At 37.0% G+C, this 17,157-nt stretch overlaps 1 protein-coding gene and 1 pseudogene across 15 annotated transcripts in view; one reads left to right on the forward strand and one right to left on the reverse strand.

Moving 5' to 3' along the window:
* LMO7 (LIM domain 7) overlaps positions 1-17,157 on the reverse strand; it is a 191,293-nt gene that overhangs the window by 152,564 nt on the left and 21,572 nt on the right. The gene's annotated exons all lie outside the window — the stretch shown is intronic.
* LOC109450636 (ATP synthase F(1) complex subunit gamma, mitochondrial pseudogene) lies at positions 7,374-8,218 on the forward strand (annotated as a pseudogene).

The raw sequence follows: 17,157 nt of genomic DNA on the forward strand, positions 1-17,157 counted from the left end.
TATGTTTGGTTTCTTTATGAATATATCCCAAGTACCTAGAAAAGACATTGGCTCATAGTAGGTACTCAAATATTTATTGAATGAATGTCTAAACATAAAGTAGCTTATAAACATAAATCAACACAAAACATATCCCAAGTGTATTCAAAATGTGATATAATGATAAGAATTAAATGACAATGGTTAACTCTCCCAGAGAATAACTGCAATTAAAAAAAAAAAAAAACTTTAAGTAAATGAATCTCTAATTAATCAAAAGTATTAGAGCAGATATTTTAGAGAAGACTTTTCATGGTCTATATCCTCCAGCAACCATGACACCATAACAATATGTCAGTCTTTTCTGGTGCTTAATGTATATATTATTAGCTATGTCACTTCTGAATTAGTCAGCCATGAAAAACAAATCTAGGACAAAAAAAAAAAAAAAATACTTGGGCTCCATCTATACACAAATAAACTCTTCAAAGACTTTTCTTAAAAAGCAAGGTAAGTTGTTCTTACATACCTCGGACACAAAAATAAAAGTTGTACCACCAGGATTTGATCCAAAGGAAAAACCTCATAGTTTTCATATTAAAAGCTTCAACTTAAGTCCAAGTTACAGTTTTACACATTTAATAGGTTGTAAGAAAGCCTTAAGTGCAATCATCGAAGAATTGTCACCTTATTACAAAAAAGTACCACCCCTGAATAGTTGTTTTTGTTTTAGAAACAATGGGGGTGGGGGGTTGTCCTCAACTTATTTACCTAGCACCCCTCTTAGTGGCTAAAAGCTTTAATAATGCAATGCCTTCTCATCTTTGTTAGCTAGTGAAACAAGGTTTGAGTTTCACATTCAATTGGTAGCTGCTGTGGAATGCATTAAATAAGGAATGTTTTATCCATAGCAGAACAAACCTAATCTTCAGGTGTGGATTGATACAAAGCAAAGGACATTCATAGAATTCAAAAGAGAATCAACACCTTACAAATTCCTGCTCCCCTGCCCTGGTGTTACATTACCTGCTACATTGCTTCCAGGTACACTTCCCCCTACAGTCAGAGATGCTGAGAAGGTATTCATAGTAATGGAAAGAAGCCAGTTTGGAATGCTTGATTTCTTTGTGTATAATTGCCCTGAAAAATGCAAGCCCTGAAAAATCTTTTTTTGTTAACTACAATTACATTAATAATCATAAAGACTAATGAGTAGCGACAGTCACTATTTTATCAAATACATCAAATGTTCAGTCTGGAGAAAGCCATATTTAAAAATTAACATGCTCTACTTGAGAGCATAATTTTATTCATCATTCCACCAACATTTACTAATCATCTAGTATGCTCCAGGCAGGAAGCTAAGGATACTTTCAACAGGAATGTGACTACATCTAACCACGCATACATATTTATCTATTAGTCACTTGATATTGTATATGCAGTCTTTCACAAATGTGTGCACTTTTAGGGAAAACTTTGTAAATTTTCCCACATATCTTAATTATTACTTTGTTTCTTCTAAGAACTCTGTAAATGACATCACATCCCTATGTGTGCATGTGTGTGCGTGTGTGTGTTACAAGAAAGAGAAATTTACAAATGGGGAGGCCAATTTACAAAATAATTCTTTCATTTTATGAGTTACAAGCATCATGTCTCATTGACCACCTTATTCAACTAAGTTAATAACTCACTCTTTGTCTCTTTAAAGAACAGCATTCCAGCAGTGAAGGGCTGGGTAACATTTAGATACAGAGCGTGCTCTCAGAGCAGTCACCCATCACTTCAGTTTGCTTCTTGCAACAGAGATGTCTTAGGATTTGCCTTGTTGGTTCAAACTCCCACCAATACCATAGACAAGAAAGTTTCTGCCAAAAAAGCATGTTTAGTTTATTTGTGGAACTAAAAGAAAATGCTAAGATTAGGATGGGAGAAAAAGGTGTAGCAATCTGAAAAAAAAACAAAAAAAAACGAAGCCCAATTTCTTAAACAAGTTTATTTAAATATCGTTTTATGAAAATATTTGTTTTACAGTCAAGGATCCTAGCTTAAATTTGGTTTACAAAAGACTTTATAACTAAAAGAAAATACAGGGTAAAAATACACTTGAACATTCTTCTGTATAATTTAAATGGAAGATAAAATTATAAATAACAGGAGTAGGGAGTTGAAATTGACTCTGAAACCATATACTCTCTACAAACTATTTGTTGTTGCTGGCAGATTTAATCCAGTAATTTCATTAAATTATTCCTTGTATTTTCTTTACAACTAAATCTCTATTTTTAAAAGACTAGATATGACTTATTCCACTACTCTCATCAGAATATGTTATCCATATGCTGAAACTAAATGGATCATTTCCTCTGAGCAGGTCTTCTCTGCCTTTCAAAAAGTAGGCTAAATGAGAAAAACAACATATCTGGTTTGAAATGCCATCATATTTCAGAGTAGATTGTGTATACCCTAACTCTCAAGTACAGTTTGGGGAAGGCCAGCATATTAGGAATAAAAACTAAGAATTGAGTCCTCCCACTCAGTTGCATTCTTCCCTTGTATTTCCCTCTGCTTTGCCTTTGCCAAAGTACACATCCACAGAAGCACTCTGACCTCTGCTGCCAGAGATTGGAATTTTTTCACAAGTGTTTTTTACTGCTGTTCCATTTTTCACAATTACATGTGTGAATTTCATAGCATCCATAGCAGTGTTTCTCAAAGTGTAATCCACAGTAATTTCCATGATGGTCCACAGATACCGGACCTCCGCACCTTACATCCTCATGAAGCAGGAAAACAGGGAAGGTAAGACCAAAGGGTGATGCCATCAGCTCATCCCTCTTTGCCAGCCAGGTGACAGTTCTGGATACTCTATCCCCTAGTCCTCCATGACTCATGGTGATCTTAGCACAAGGGTGTCTGAGAAGACAAATTTTTTTCTCTGAATTTACTAACATTCACATAAACATCAGGGTTCAGATGGCAAAGAGAGAAGAATGAATATCAGGTGAACAACCTATAATGTCTGCTGTAGATATGTACATCATATCAAAAAAAAAAAAGAAGTGAATTCACCTGGGTCGCTATCTGAGGGAAAAATAAAGTTAGATCCATAGTTCATACCTTAAATGTAATTTAATTCCAGATAAATCAATGATTTTAAAGCATACAAAGTGAATCTACAAATAACCTAAAGAAATTGGGAGAATTTTTATACTCTAGGAATGAAAAAGGTCTCTATGACACAAAAACCCAGGAACCATAAAAGGAAAGATTAATAAATTCAATTACATACAGATAAAAAAAAAGTTTCTTCATGAAAAAAACAAAACACAGTCAACACACAAACCAACACACACAAACAAATTACTCACATGCTAAACAAAAAGCCAATTTCTTTCATTAATAAAGAGCTCCTACAGAAGAGGAATGGAAATAACGAGTTAACAGAGAAGACACAAATTGCCCTTAAACATATTAAGAGGTGATCAATCTCACTTACCAGACAACTACAAAATCAAAACCACTAGATACCACCATCATGTTTTTGATTACCCAAGAATAAGAACAGGGGTAATAGATCTTCTCCTACATGTGTGGCAACCCTCTAGAAAAGAAACCCAACAATTCAGCAGCTAGGAACCATCCTACAATTATAACTACATGCATGTGAAATGACCTATGGCCAATGTTGCTTACTGAAGCATTAGTGCTTATAATTACAAATATCAGAACAAACTTAAATATCTATCAAAAGAAGACAGGTTAGATTAATTCCAGTTCAGCCATTCAATGAAGTACAATAACTACAAATAGTAGATTTTCCAACTTAAAAAAAAAAAAAAAACACAAAAAACTTTTTAGAGCCCTTTTTGTGCCAATATATAAGAGTCATCAAATTATACTATTAAGTACCAAAACAAAGGAACAAAATAGTGTATATATTAAATTTCCATTTGTGCTTTTAAAAATTAAACAAAAAGTGAAATATGCAGACTACCCAAAGCATTCAGATTTCTCAGAAGCCGTGTGACTATCTGTTTTAGTTGCAATGTACAGTTAACCAGCACTTTCCCACCAAGGTGTGCCAGCGCAGAGCTTTCGTGGAGGGAAGCAAGGCAGCAGGCAGGCTGTGGGACTGAACTCCAAAGCTGAGTTGATATATTTTACTCTTTGGCAAAGAGCCTAAGCAGAGTAGGGTCCAAAATATCTACCGTAAATTTAACCCACTATAGATCCATTTTTTTAACAAATTTCTATAAGAATTAAATGTTGACGGTGAATTGGCCCTCATTTATTTGTTGATCAAATATTTCCAGCCTTATCTGGTATTAGGAAAACAATGACACTTGATAACTTCCTTGGGGCTAGAAGGAACAAGAATTTTTATTAAATTCGCTGGCTTAGGTGAGGGGGGCACACTGGGAAGCAGGAAAGTATTCTACTTCTCAGGGGCAGAAACTAAAAGCGATAGGAACAAACCACAGTAGCTATTTTGCAACTTTCCTTTAACATAAGGACATCAGGATGAGTTCAGAAAGCTACGGAACCTCAGCCCCCTACTCCAGCCTACCTTTCCAATTCCCATCCTAGTTCAGTCAGTCATCTAATCACACTTCTCGCCTATTAAGAAAAGAGGACCAAAGGCGGGAGAGGGGGATATACATACCATACTTCCCTACTTGTCTTAAGGCCTTCCCTTGTTCTAAGGGCCTATAAGGGGCCTTAGGAAGTCAAGCCTGTAGTGTACACAAGCTGCAATCCCCCTGGAGACCTGAGAATATCGAGGCAGAGCTGGAAGGGAAACCTTGCACCAGAGATGTGCTCTACACTCTTGGCACTGGGACCCCTGTTTCCACTAGCTCACGGGCCTATCCCATATCCTGAAATCTTTCCCAGTGAGCCATGTGAAGTCTTTTCTACATGCAGGGTACAATAAAAGGTGCTATCGGGAAAGAACACCGGAAATAAAGAGAAAAGTCAGTCCTGTTTTCCTGTAGCTCATAACCACTTCGGGATCAAAAGCTGTAAATGTATGCACGCCAGCCTACACAAGCAGAGTTGGACCAGAGAGCAGCTTTCACAAACTGGAAAACTCAGTGCATAAGTGCAATGGGGATAGAATGGCAAGTGGCCTGTGACAGATGAGGCCAGTGCAATGTTTTTCTTGATCTGATTCCTCTCTATCATGCAATCTCTCCTCGCCTTATCATCCAGACTTCCTGAAAGAGAATTCTATCCTGCTGATCCTTACCTCTGCATCTCCAATTTACTTCTCAGTGAATTCCAAACTGTCTTCCACCTTCACTCTGAAATGCGCTAAGCCACAAGTGAGCTCCAAAGTTGCGGATTAAATAGAGATTTTTCAGTCATTTTTCTGAGCTTCAATCCGTTTATTTCAACATTTAAGTATTTGTAGGTCACAAACCCACAGACCTTTTTAGAAATCTGATGAATGCTATGGACCTTCACCCCAGTAAAATCACACTCACACACACTCACTCACAAACACACACACACACACACACACACACATACACACACACACATGCGTGACCACAGTAGAGCGTTCAGAAACCCCCTGAAACTTAATAATCCTGGACCAACTGGATCAGTAGATCCCAAGTGAAGAACTGCTGCCCACTGGCTTGGTTTCTGTTACAACTTTCCCTTACTCCACTTACATTTTGAATCTCCTTCCTAGATTGCTTTTCCTAGCTCTACTTCTTAAACATGGTTGTTCCCCAGGGTTGTGAATACAGGTCAACGCTCTCTCGAAACATCCCTCCTTGCTTATCCACTCTCGTGATGTCAGTCACCATCAGCATGCTGAGAAGTCCCAAATCCGTGTCTCCAGCCCAAACCACACTTCCAAGATTCACACAGGCAGAACTACCACTTGGTGGGTAACTGCACTTTGGTTACCAACATACTCAACATGACCAAAACTAAACTCATCATCCCATCTCACTTCCCTACCAGTCACTTAATTTGGCTGTCTTTATCATCTTTCTTCCTCAATTAGTACTGCCAACAAAATTTCTAGGACAAGAACCTCCTACACGTGTTTCCCCGAAAATAAGACCTAGACGGACAATCAGCTCTAATAAGTCTTTTGGAGCAAAACTAATATAAGACCCAGTCTTATTTTACTATAAGACCAGGTATAATATAATGTAATATAATATAATGTAATATCGGGTCTTATATTAATTTTTGCTCCAAAAGATGCATTAGAGCTGATGGTCCAGCTAGGTCTTCTTTTTGGGGAAACGTGGTATCAGACCAACTCTCCCACAGATAAAAACTATAAATGCAGTACTTACAGATAAAGAAAAACAGTTTTCTGGCAGCAGTGGAGAGCAAATAAAAGCAAGGCAGTTATTGGAGGTGAGCTGACATGTGGAAGAAGGAACTGCACTGCACGGATGAGTTTCCAGTTTTTTTAAGCCTGAGGACACACCTCAGTCTGTGCCACACACGTGGCTCACTTTCTGCTAAACAAAAAAACAAACAGAAAACAGTCTCACTGGCTCAGAACTAGAGGGCAGAGTCCCGAACAGTCAGCCACTGGAAAATGAGAAATTCCAGGCAAGAGAGCAAGAGAGAATGAAGTATAAAACTTCTTCCAAATCTCAGGTGGCCACTGAGTCACAGATGTGAGGCAGACGCCAAGCATTCTGCTGAAGGGAAAAAGCTGAACTGAGAGTTAAGCTGCCGCCATGATAGGAAAAACAGAATTGGCACTCTGCGTCCAGCCAAATTAAGTGTCTGCTTTCACCAAACAAACAAGAAAACAAAAATACCTTTTTTTTTTTTTTTTTTTGCAAAAATGTAACAAAATTGAGAGCTCCTACAACATGTCATTTATAATGTCCAGGATACGATCCAAATTACTTGAGATAAAAGAAGCAGGAAACGGGTTCCTTCCCAAGGAAAAGGACAATCAAGGGAGGCACCAAAGTTCTAATTAGCAAGCAAGCATTTTATAGCAGCTATCATTCCAATTCTCAGGTATAGAAAGGAAAAAAGGCTCACAATAATAAAGGAACTCTCAGCAGAGAAATAGAAACTATAACAATGATAACAAAAATACTAAATGAAAACTCAGCAACTGAAAAATAAAGTATCTGAAATAAAAACTTCACTAGATGTAACTAACCACAAAACGGGACAAAAAAAAGTCAGTGAACTCGCTCAAGATATGGGTGATGTACCGGAGACAGATCAATATAAAAATTATTCAATCTGAAGAACAGAGAGATGAAAAATGGAAAAAAAATGAATCTTAGGGACCTGTGGGACATTAAAATGTCTAACATAATTGGGTAACAACTGTAATTGATGTCACAGAAGGAGAGAGAGGACTGACCTTCAGCGGGGCCAGTACCACCATGTTTTCTTGGGCAGGGATTGCTGGGCTCTCAGCCCCGGGCCACACAACCATGATGGATCCAAGTTCAAAATATGGCAACTTTGAAAGCTATTACCAGGTGACTCAAGTCAATTAAAACCACCCAGATAATCACCAAGTCTATAAAAATGCTAATAGCCTCAAAATACGCCCGAGCTGAGAAGGAGCTGAAACCAGCTCAAGTGTATGGAAGAGCATCTTTGGCTCTGTACGAAAATGCCGATGTTAAGGTGCCTGCCAACAAGAAGAAACATCCTCAGATGGAGGGCTTTGTGGGCTATCCATTCTTGGATTGCTAAACAGATGAACAGCCAGGAAAGAAGTTAAGATTGTTGGGACTGGTAATAAAATTAGGGCTATAGTTCATAGGACTCATTCTGACCAGTGTCCGGTGACATTAAAGGAAGTGGGAAGAAAACCCCCTACTTTTGGAGATGCATCAATCACTGCCCTAGAAGTATTAAATTCTGGATATGAATTTGATGAAGGACCTAGCATCTTTAATCGATTCAGATCTGTCACCTCTTCTGAGACAGAAGGAAAGCCCACCTTTTTCCTTAATAGCAATGCAAGCGCTGAGAGCATGAGTATCTACGATGCTATTGATGATGACATGCTGCAGAATTACCAAGAATACAGTCTGGCCAACATCATCTGCTATTCTGTAAAGGAATCCAAAATGCCAGGATGACAGCCACGGACAATGCTGGCAAGAATGCTTATGACATGACTGACAAATTGACTTTGACTTCCAATCACACCCGCCATGCTGTCATCACAAAAGAGTTGATTGAAATCATCTGGGGCACTGCAGCTCTGAATTAATGAAAATCAAGTTCCCTGTTCACATAAGGGGAAAAGAAAGAGAGTTCAGCCAGCAGGATTACTGCTATCCTGGTAGGAAGAAATTTTTGGTCCATTGTTTAAATTACTAAAGACATCAAGATATTTGTAAAGTAGCTCACAGTAACTTACAATAATGGGGGGAAAAAGAAGGGGAGAGATAGAGAATATGGAAGAAAAAGTCTTTGACAAAATAATGGCCAAAATTTCCTCAAAAATTGGGAAATGCATTTAGCAATTCAAGAAGATAAGCAAATACCAGGAAATCTAGAAAACCACCAGAGGAAAAAGACACATTGCAAACAGAAGTGCACTGATTTGAATGACAAGCTCTTCTCATGAGAGACAATGGAAGGAAGCCAGAGAAGAGTGCAACATACCTTTCAAGTGCAGAAAGAAGAAAGCAGTCCACTCAGTTCACGATACTCCACTGGGTGCCAGCATCCCATGTCAAAAACCTGGGAGTGAGCAGGACTTCCTCCTCACACAAACATTCCAGAGCTACGGTACTTTAGATCTCGCTACAAGTATTTATACCACCACATCTATCCCAACAGAAAGTAGCTGGAGCCCTTGTATCTCTCCTAAATTACAGCAACAGCTGCTTGACGATTCTCTCTGCCCCAGGCTGGCCTGTAAGCACTTCATCCCAGGCTCTAAAAATACTGATCACGTCACCATCTTGCAAAAGTCACTAAATGACTCCCTGTGGCACTTAACATAAAATCCAAGGTCTTTAGAACAGCATTCATTCTCAGACTTTTGGGTCTCAGGACGCAACTCTTAAAAATTATTGAAGGCCCCAAAGAGCTTTTGCTTATGTATGGAGGCTTATCTATCACTATTTACTGTTTTAGAAATTTAAAGTGAGAAATTTTTCAAACACAAGAATCCACAAGTCCATACCCCATTAAACATGAGAGCCATGATGTCATCACACATCATGTAGCCTCTGAAAAATTCTTAGCATACTCTGGAGAGAATTAGGGTGAAAAAGCCAAATAAAATCTTAATATTGTTTTGAACTACAGACTCCCCTCCACACACGCAAAAGTGTCTCAGGGACCTACAGGTCTCAGAAACCACCTGGAAAACTGCCGCACTGGTGTCTCACCGCTCCTCGAAGCTCCAGCTAGAATTCGGGGAGTGCCCCGGGAACACCAGTCTCCCTCACATTCAGTGCAACCTGTTCCCTTAGAAGAAAAGGCTTTCAGTTCCACGTTTCCCAGTTGAAAACCTACTCATTCCCAGGACGTGGATTCATTAAGTTTGCCTCTAGAAAGCTGTCCTAATTTTTCCCCAATAATCTGCTGCTGATGTCTCCTCTCCTCTCCCATAGCTGTCTCTGCCTATGTGCCTCATGATATGTATCAGACAATTAAACCAAGAAATAATCATGTAAGCCATTCATTTCTGTATCCCAGAATAAGGCCCAGAATTTCATTCATGCTTTTAGCACACACATGATCCTTAATGAATACTGACTTAATGGAGAAATAAAGTCAGCCATACCTGCAAACTCTAAATACAGAAGTTCATCTGTCCTGTGAGGCTACAAGCATGCTCTTCACTCTACTTCCCAACATCAAACTTATTAGGAGGTTCGCCTTTACACGTATAATAAAATCTCAGGTACCTAAGTATAAGCATTTCAGATCTCTCAGAGTTCAAATAAAGTACAGAGAAGGAATCTGGGGACAAAAGGAAAGGGTGACAGAAATAATTTCTAACAGGGAAGAAATAGCTCTCAAAGAAATATCTAGCAACGATGTTGTGTCTCCATGAAAAATTCTAAGACATGTGTGGAGTTAAGATAGTCTAATTCTCACAGAGAGATGAAAAAGCACTCTGATTGACTGTTGTTCACATAAAGGTTACAAAATAAACAATGAAAAAAATTGAAGAGGGAAGAAAATGGGAGAGACCCACAATAGAGCGACAAATATCACACACTTGTTTGTCAAGAAGAGCAGCTGCAGAGGGGTACAGTCCCCAGGCATGGAGAATAAAATGTCCAACAGCTGAGTCCTCTTTCTTAACAGCCTAGGACCCGTGACTGAATGAAAATAAAGAAAGGAGAAGGTGCCTTCTTTTTGTCTTTGCAGGAAACCTGGAATGGCCTTAGGAGCACAGTAAGGACCCAGGATAGCATCAACCGTAACTACACCATCCTGGGTCATCAAGATTATTAAATGCCTCATTCTAGAACTAACAGGTAAGAATTGAGAATACTTTAGGAAGATTTCCCGTTTTTAAAGTTTCGAAATCCTGACACAAATAATTAAGACATTGGGGAAACCTCATTAAAAAAAAAAAAAATTACAATCACAGAATAGTCAGAGTAATATCCCATTCTCAAATATAAACCAGTTTACCAATTTATTGTCAATTTTTTAAATGTATTTCAGTGTAAGTTGTAAGCACGGTTTATATCAATAACAAGCTATTTCAGGTTTAAGTTTTTAACTTCTGTTTTACATTTTCTTTAACTTCAATTTCAGTTAAAAGCACATTAGGACATTCTTACACCAAACATTGGGGGGAAAAATCTTAATCCTTTATGAGTTTTCTTCTAAATATCCTCTAACACTCTTCATAACACAGAAAATATCATCTTAAATAGAAAACGTACTTTTAGTTAAATAACTACCAACACCTGTAGAAATCCTTACTCTATTCATTTCTGGTTTCTAGCCTCCAACACTGAATAGCTACAGAATACATAAAATGTGGGCCAAGTATATAGATACAAATTGCCTCTAAATTAGAATTCTAACAAGTAATTTAATCCATTCAGATTAAAATTTTGTTAATTTAGAAAATAACAATCCAAAAGTAAATCTGATCTTTCCCCATATAAAGTTTACAAAGTATCTAAATGACTATCTCCAAATATCCAGGAGGTATAACAATAATTACACCACAGAAAGAAAATCATAGCCTTAAAAAAAAGGAAGTATCAGAACAGATCTGTTTCTGAGCTCTGATTCTAAAATTTACCTCAATCAAAACCTTTGAAAATTTTCTGAAAGCTTTATATTTCTAATGAAATTACTGAAAATCTAATAGGGCAGTCCACCTATGAATAAAAGCATGAGAACAAATTTAAAACGACTATGAAGTATTTAGTATAATTTGAGAAGCCATTTTTATTTCCTCAAAAACAAACAGTACTAAAAAAGTTTATTCTATACACATATCTGACATCGTATCATTATGCTAATTTAAACTAGGTAATGGAAAATACATGCATTTTCACCAGCCAGAGGGCCCCTTAGGGATGATCGTATAAACAAGGCTTGCCAGATTGGCTCCAGAAATACTATCTTATACTGATTTTGTACTATGAGCGCAGAATATGTAAAAAATAGGGATTATGAGGTCAATAAATAAATAATCCACGTAACATATGTCTAAATGTTTGAATATATTAAGATAGAATTAAAAGACTAGAAAACTTTTCTTTCCTTTTTTTCCAATGTTCTTTTAGCCAACTTGAGTAGTAAAATTAAAATCAAGGCAAGTTTTAGATTAAAAAAATAATATTTAAGAATTCATTGACAGACTTTTTACATTCCCCTTTCTCTATCCCAAAATCCCATTTATGAGATATAAAAATAAAGGGAAAAAATTGGAGCGCAGAGAGAAAATATCACAGAAAGTAGCACTGGAAAAAGAATCTTGGCATAAGGGAAAGCATCAAAGAATGTCTAGAAAGAAAATAGCTTAAAAAAAAAAAGTCATGAAAATCATCAACCCTAAATAATAGATATATATTTTCAAAGTATATAAACTTATTTTACTCTGTCTGTCTCATTCAACAAAAACTGAAAGTCATCAATTATTTCACATTTTCATAGTATGAAAGGATTTCAATTTAAAATGGAACTGGAGGCTATGAAATGAAGAATGTCAGCATACGCCCTCAGAAGAATGGAACTTAAGAACTGAGAAACTGATTTCCTGGAAACGCCTGCCTTACAGGAGATTGAAAACTACTTCCTGGTCAATTAACATTTGCCAACAATCCCTCCCCATCCTCAAGCCAATGAACATACTGTTAGGACTCCGGCTGGGCTGCCCCCTCTTTGCACTCCTTGACTGTGTATACAGACTGCCCCAAATCCTCAAAGGACTCTCCTGCAACTTGCCATAGCATGCATTTCCCAAATTTCTATTCCTTTGCTACTCCCAAATAAACTCAATTTCTGGTCATTTGCATTTGCCTCAGTTTACCTCTTTATTTAGGTTGACAATAGTAACTACACAAAAATGAGGCACATAATTTATTTTTCTAATTGAAAACTATGTTTTTCAGCTATCAACCTCAACCATGAAACAAAATTTCCCCAAAAAATTATGAGCAGGAACACATATATCTATTGTTGCCTTACAAAGATATTTAGAAAGATCTTTTCAAGGACCAGCCATTATCTAAATTAAAATAAACCTTGTTATTGGATTCCAGATATATCATGAAGAGTTAGTAAAAAGAAAATCAAGTTTTTTATTTGGCTAATGTTACGTTCTAGACATGAATACACGGGGAACAAAGATATTAATTGTTCCCTAGTCATTAAGTTACTTGATATATCTTCTATAAAAACTCCTATTATATAATGTTTTTCTAATTTTATCAGAAGTGGCATAGAAGTGTTTTGTATCTTAAACATTTGACATGCAGACCAGAAAAGGTCCAAAAACTACAGTATTCACCATTAGTACTGATACTTCACAACATTTTGAAACTTTAAAGGTTCTTATTTAAACATTTAGAAGTCCTATTTTGATTCTTAAAAACAAACAAGCAATAATTAAATTTGTAGTACAATAATTTTATGTCCCATTTTTCTTAATACACCTCAGAAGAATTTTCGTTGTTGTTGCAGTTAGTTTCGTTGTTTTTCCTTTCAGCAGTTTGCAATATCTTTACCCTGTGTCCTTCAGCATAACAGTTTGTAAATAATTAGCTTCAAGACAATTAAAGGTAAGTCTAAACCCATTTCATCTTACAATTAGCATTTGACCCCAACCAAGCTAAGACCGGTAGGACTAGCCCCACCAAACCATTACCCAAGGGAGGTAAATAAACACATTAGCACTTTATTTTAGTAACTTTAGTATTAGTGCATACACTATTTTAAATTCAGATTTTTTAACTGATAGTTTGAAACATTAAAACTACAAAATTTTAATTCAACACAACTTAAAATTATATTGGATTCAAGAAGCATGTAATATAAAAAGGAACTTACGCCTGAACTTTGAAAAAAAAGATATGACTAAATATTTTACAAATCTGAATTTAAAATATAGATATCTCAGAAAAGTCTTTAGCAATGAAAACAAATTTACTACATTGGCTATGATCAAATAAACTGTACACATAGCGATGAAGAACATTTCAAAGGCTCATTAGTAATCTTTAATATCGTCCCTTATACTCATATAACAAGTCCTTTCCATTACTGTCAGCATCAAAAGCACATGAAAAACCCGACGCACTGGTCATTTTAAAGACATTATTTAGCCAGAGGATGCTACAAGTGCTCCTTTAAACTCTCAGCATTAAAGTCAGAAAACTTCCAAAAGGGGGGGAAAAGGGTGGGGAAGTATTGAAAGGGAATTAATAAGAGGTTCCCTTCCTTTGTGAACAGTCAGGGATTGGTTTAACTCCCTGAGGCCAGATGCTTTCTTCACAAGGATAATTTCTTCTTTCTCCTAGGCCCATACCAGAAAATCAACAAATATTCACTGGGTTAAAATTGAATATTAAAAAAACTTTCCTTTTACGTTTAATTAACAAGTAGAATAGCCCATAGGAAAATATACTTGATCTACTCATATGAATGAAATTAGGATTCAAACCAGAGGCCCTCAGGTCCATCCCTTGGAAGCTGCATAGAGGTCCCTTAGGGGGGCTTCCGTTTCCTCATCTGGAAAATGGGAACTTCATCTGCTACTCCTGAAAGAGATCCTTCAAAAAGGATCAGATGAGAAAACGCAGGAAAGCACTTAAAAGCCCCAAAGCACTAACATCAGGACGAGAGATGTGAACCTGGGACACTTAAATCCACATCTTTCCTCACACAGTTCCTCTTTCAAGGGTTAATCATTATCTCCTCTCTGGCCTTCACAGGGTAGTTATGAAAATGGTCTAATACTTGGAGAATGTGAAGGCAAATAAGAAAGCAAAAGCACAGCTGAAAATTAGTCTTTGTTAAATGATCAGTTTCTAAAAATTCCATGAGTCCCGCACAGAAGAACCTTTGGACCATTAAAAAATTTAGTTTAACACATGATTAAGGGTGACTCACGGTCAGGAGTAGCCATTCAGTTCAACTGTGTCACTTTCCACTAAATATTAAAATAGCAAGTAACAAGGAATTTTAAAAATAAAAGAAAATGTAAAGGGCAGGTAAATAGAACAAAACATTGATAATTTATGATTTCTAGTCCCAGAAAGTCACACCCATTTAAAAACAAAATGCTGTTCAACTTTAAAAGTAATCCCATGTAATTAGGAGAATGTGGGGGTGCTGCTTAAGAATCTTGCATAAAGCACAGGATTTTACGGGATGTAAATTATATCTTACTAAAGTTGTTAAATTACAAATAAAATTAAAGCTGCAGCATAGAAGGAGACAGCAAGGGAACACCTGCTTCCAGGGTGGACGCACTCCGAATGGGACAGTAAGGACACAGGACATTTCTCACACCTTCCGTATGTCTCCAGCAAGAGGAGGACAAGAAACTAGAAACAGGTGGCAGTGGTTGGAAGTCGTGTCTGGTTCCTCGTCACTGTTCATTCCTTTGTGCACTCAGTGTCTTCATTACCTTTCTGGAATTTGGTGCCTCTCCTTACTTCTGGTGTTCACATCTTCTGCATTCCTTCACTGCTCCAATTAAAACAGCTTTCTACTTGCCTTGCCTCATCCTCCAAACCCCATGAAGCAGGTTTTACTACCATTTTGCGATAAGAAAACTACAGCACAGAAAACTTCAGTAATTTTGTATACAAAGTACTACGGGAAACATGAAGATGAAAAAACCAGGGTTTCTCGGTCTATCAAGTCTCCCGTTCTCCACATTGGAACAGGAGACAAAGCTAAGCCAAAATCACTATTTTTAAAAGAGATGGATATATACACTATAGGTAAAAATAAAGTAGGACAATAACATGTAGAAGGAAGAGGAATGCTGGAGAGAATAATAAAAACTTCTTAGAATAGGGATTTAAAGTGAACGGTAAGAAGACTAAATGTGAAAATACAAGTTTGCAAAAATGTCTGTGGCATTGAATTAACCCCACTCACGGGGACTCCATACTCCCTTACTGACATTCTAAATTCCATTGACAAAGTACTGGCTATCGGCTAAGTCTACCTGAGAATCCTGACAAGGAATAAGGCATCTCTTCTACTACTCAGGAGGGGGACTCGGAAATAAAATCTCCAAAACTCCAGAGAATGGGTTTCTAAGAGTAGAGACCAGAACAAACTAATGGAGTGATATTTAGGACCGAAGGTCCCTTCCACTCACGTCTACTCTACAGCTTCCTGAGACCAAGGTGCCCCGTCCACACTGATAAGCAGAGGGATCTGAAGAAAACAAAAGTGGTAAAGAAAAGACCTGGAGAGGAGAGAAGAGGCAAGATGCGGTGAGTCTCCCAGCACAGTATCTTCAGGCCTCCCACCCCATCAGCTTGCCACTTAAGAAGTTGGGAAAAGCAAGAGTAGAAGCCAAGATAAGAAGATTGATATTAAAGAGAAGGGCAGAAACAGTGAAATGGAAATGCCATTCCCTGAATGCATACCAAAAAAGGAGTAAATACAACCAAAATTGGTTCTTCGAAATGATCAATAATACACACACACCTCTGGATAGTGTGGAGAGACAGAAAGAGAGAGAGAGAATAAACTACAATGAGCAAAATACAGACTGAAATGGAGCAAATGATGAAGATCTAATATAATGTCAGCTTGTTTATTTTTTTATCTTCTTCCCCAAAATGCAAGCCTGCCCCATGAGGCTGAAGACTTTTATCTACTTGTTTGTTGCCATGTCCCCGTCAGCTATATTATCTAGAATGTAGTAAATGCTCAGTGAGTATTTTTCCTGTAAATACACAAAGTTTTGTTGTTGTTGTTGTTAAGAATAGTATAAACTATTAGCCACAATTTGAGAATCTAAATAGGATGGACAGATTTCTGGAATCATATGAAATGCCAAAATAAATGCAAGAAACAGAGTTTTAATCAGTGTTTCCCTGAAACACGGCCATCTTTAAATGTCACACATGTCAGAATAAGAGGAAGTATCACAATTCATTTTTAAGAGACTAATAAAATCTTGATCCAATTCTAAATAATGCCCAAAAAGAAAAATATAGGGCTAATTCACCTAAGAATATAAATGAGAAAAATCTTGGGAAAATATCAAGTAATAAAAGGTAACAGTATTTTTCAAATCATCACAAAGGGTTTATTCCAAGAAAGCAAGGGTAGCTTAATAGTGGAACACCTATCAGTATATTTCACCACATAAATGGATTAGAGAAAAAAAATCAGATAATTTTAAAAGATGATGAAAATTTATGTGATAAAATTCAATATCTGATCATGGAAATATTCTCAAAGCCAAGAATAGAAGGGCCCATAAGTTGATTTTGTAACAATATATACCCAAAAGTATAGCATAAAGTAGAACAGTAGAAAAGAGAAACCTTTGATGCATTCCTATTAAGATAGGAACAAGCCAAAGACACCACATAATGCTGTCGAACCTGACCAATGGGGTAAGCAAAACATATGAGCTACAGCAAGGAAAAAGATTAAATTGTCATTATTTAGAGATGATTCGATTATCTACAGAAGAAAACCAATCCACCCTTAGCACTAATGAGAGTTTTCAAATTCAAG

The sequence above is a fragment of the Rhinolophus sinicus genome, chromosome 16 (genome assembly GCF_057876585.1).
Source record: "Rhinolophus sinicus isolate RSI-liver-muscle chromosome 16, RSI-T2T, whole genome shotgun sequence".
NCBI classification, from domain to species: domain Eukaryota; kingdom Metazoa; phylum Chordata; class Mammalia; order Chiroptera; family Rhinolophidae; genus Rhinolophus; species Rhinolophus sinicus.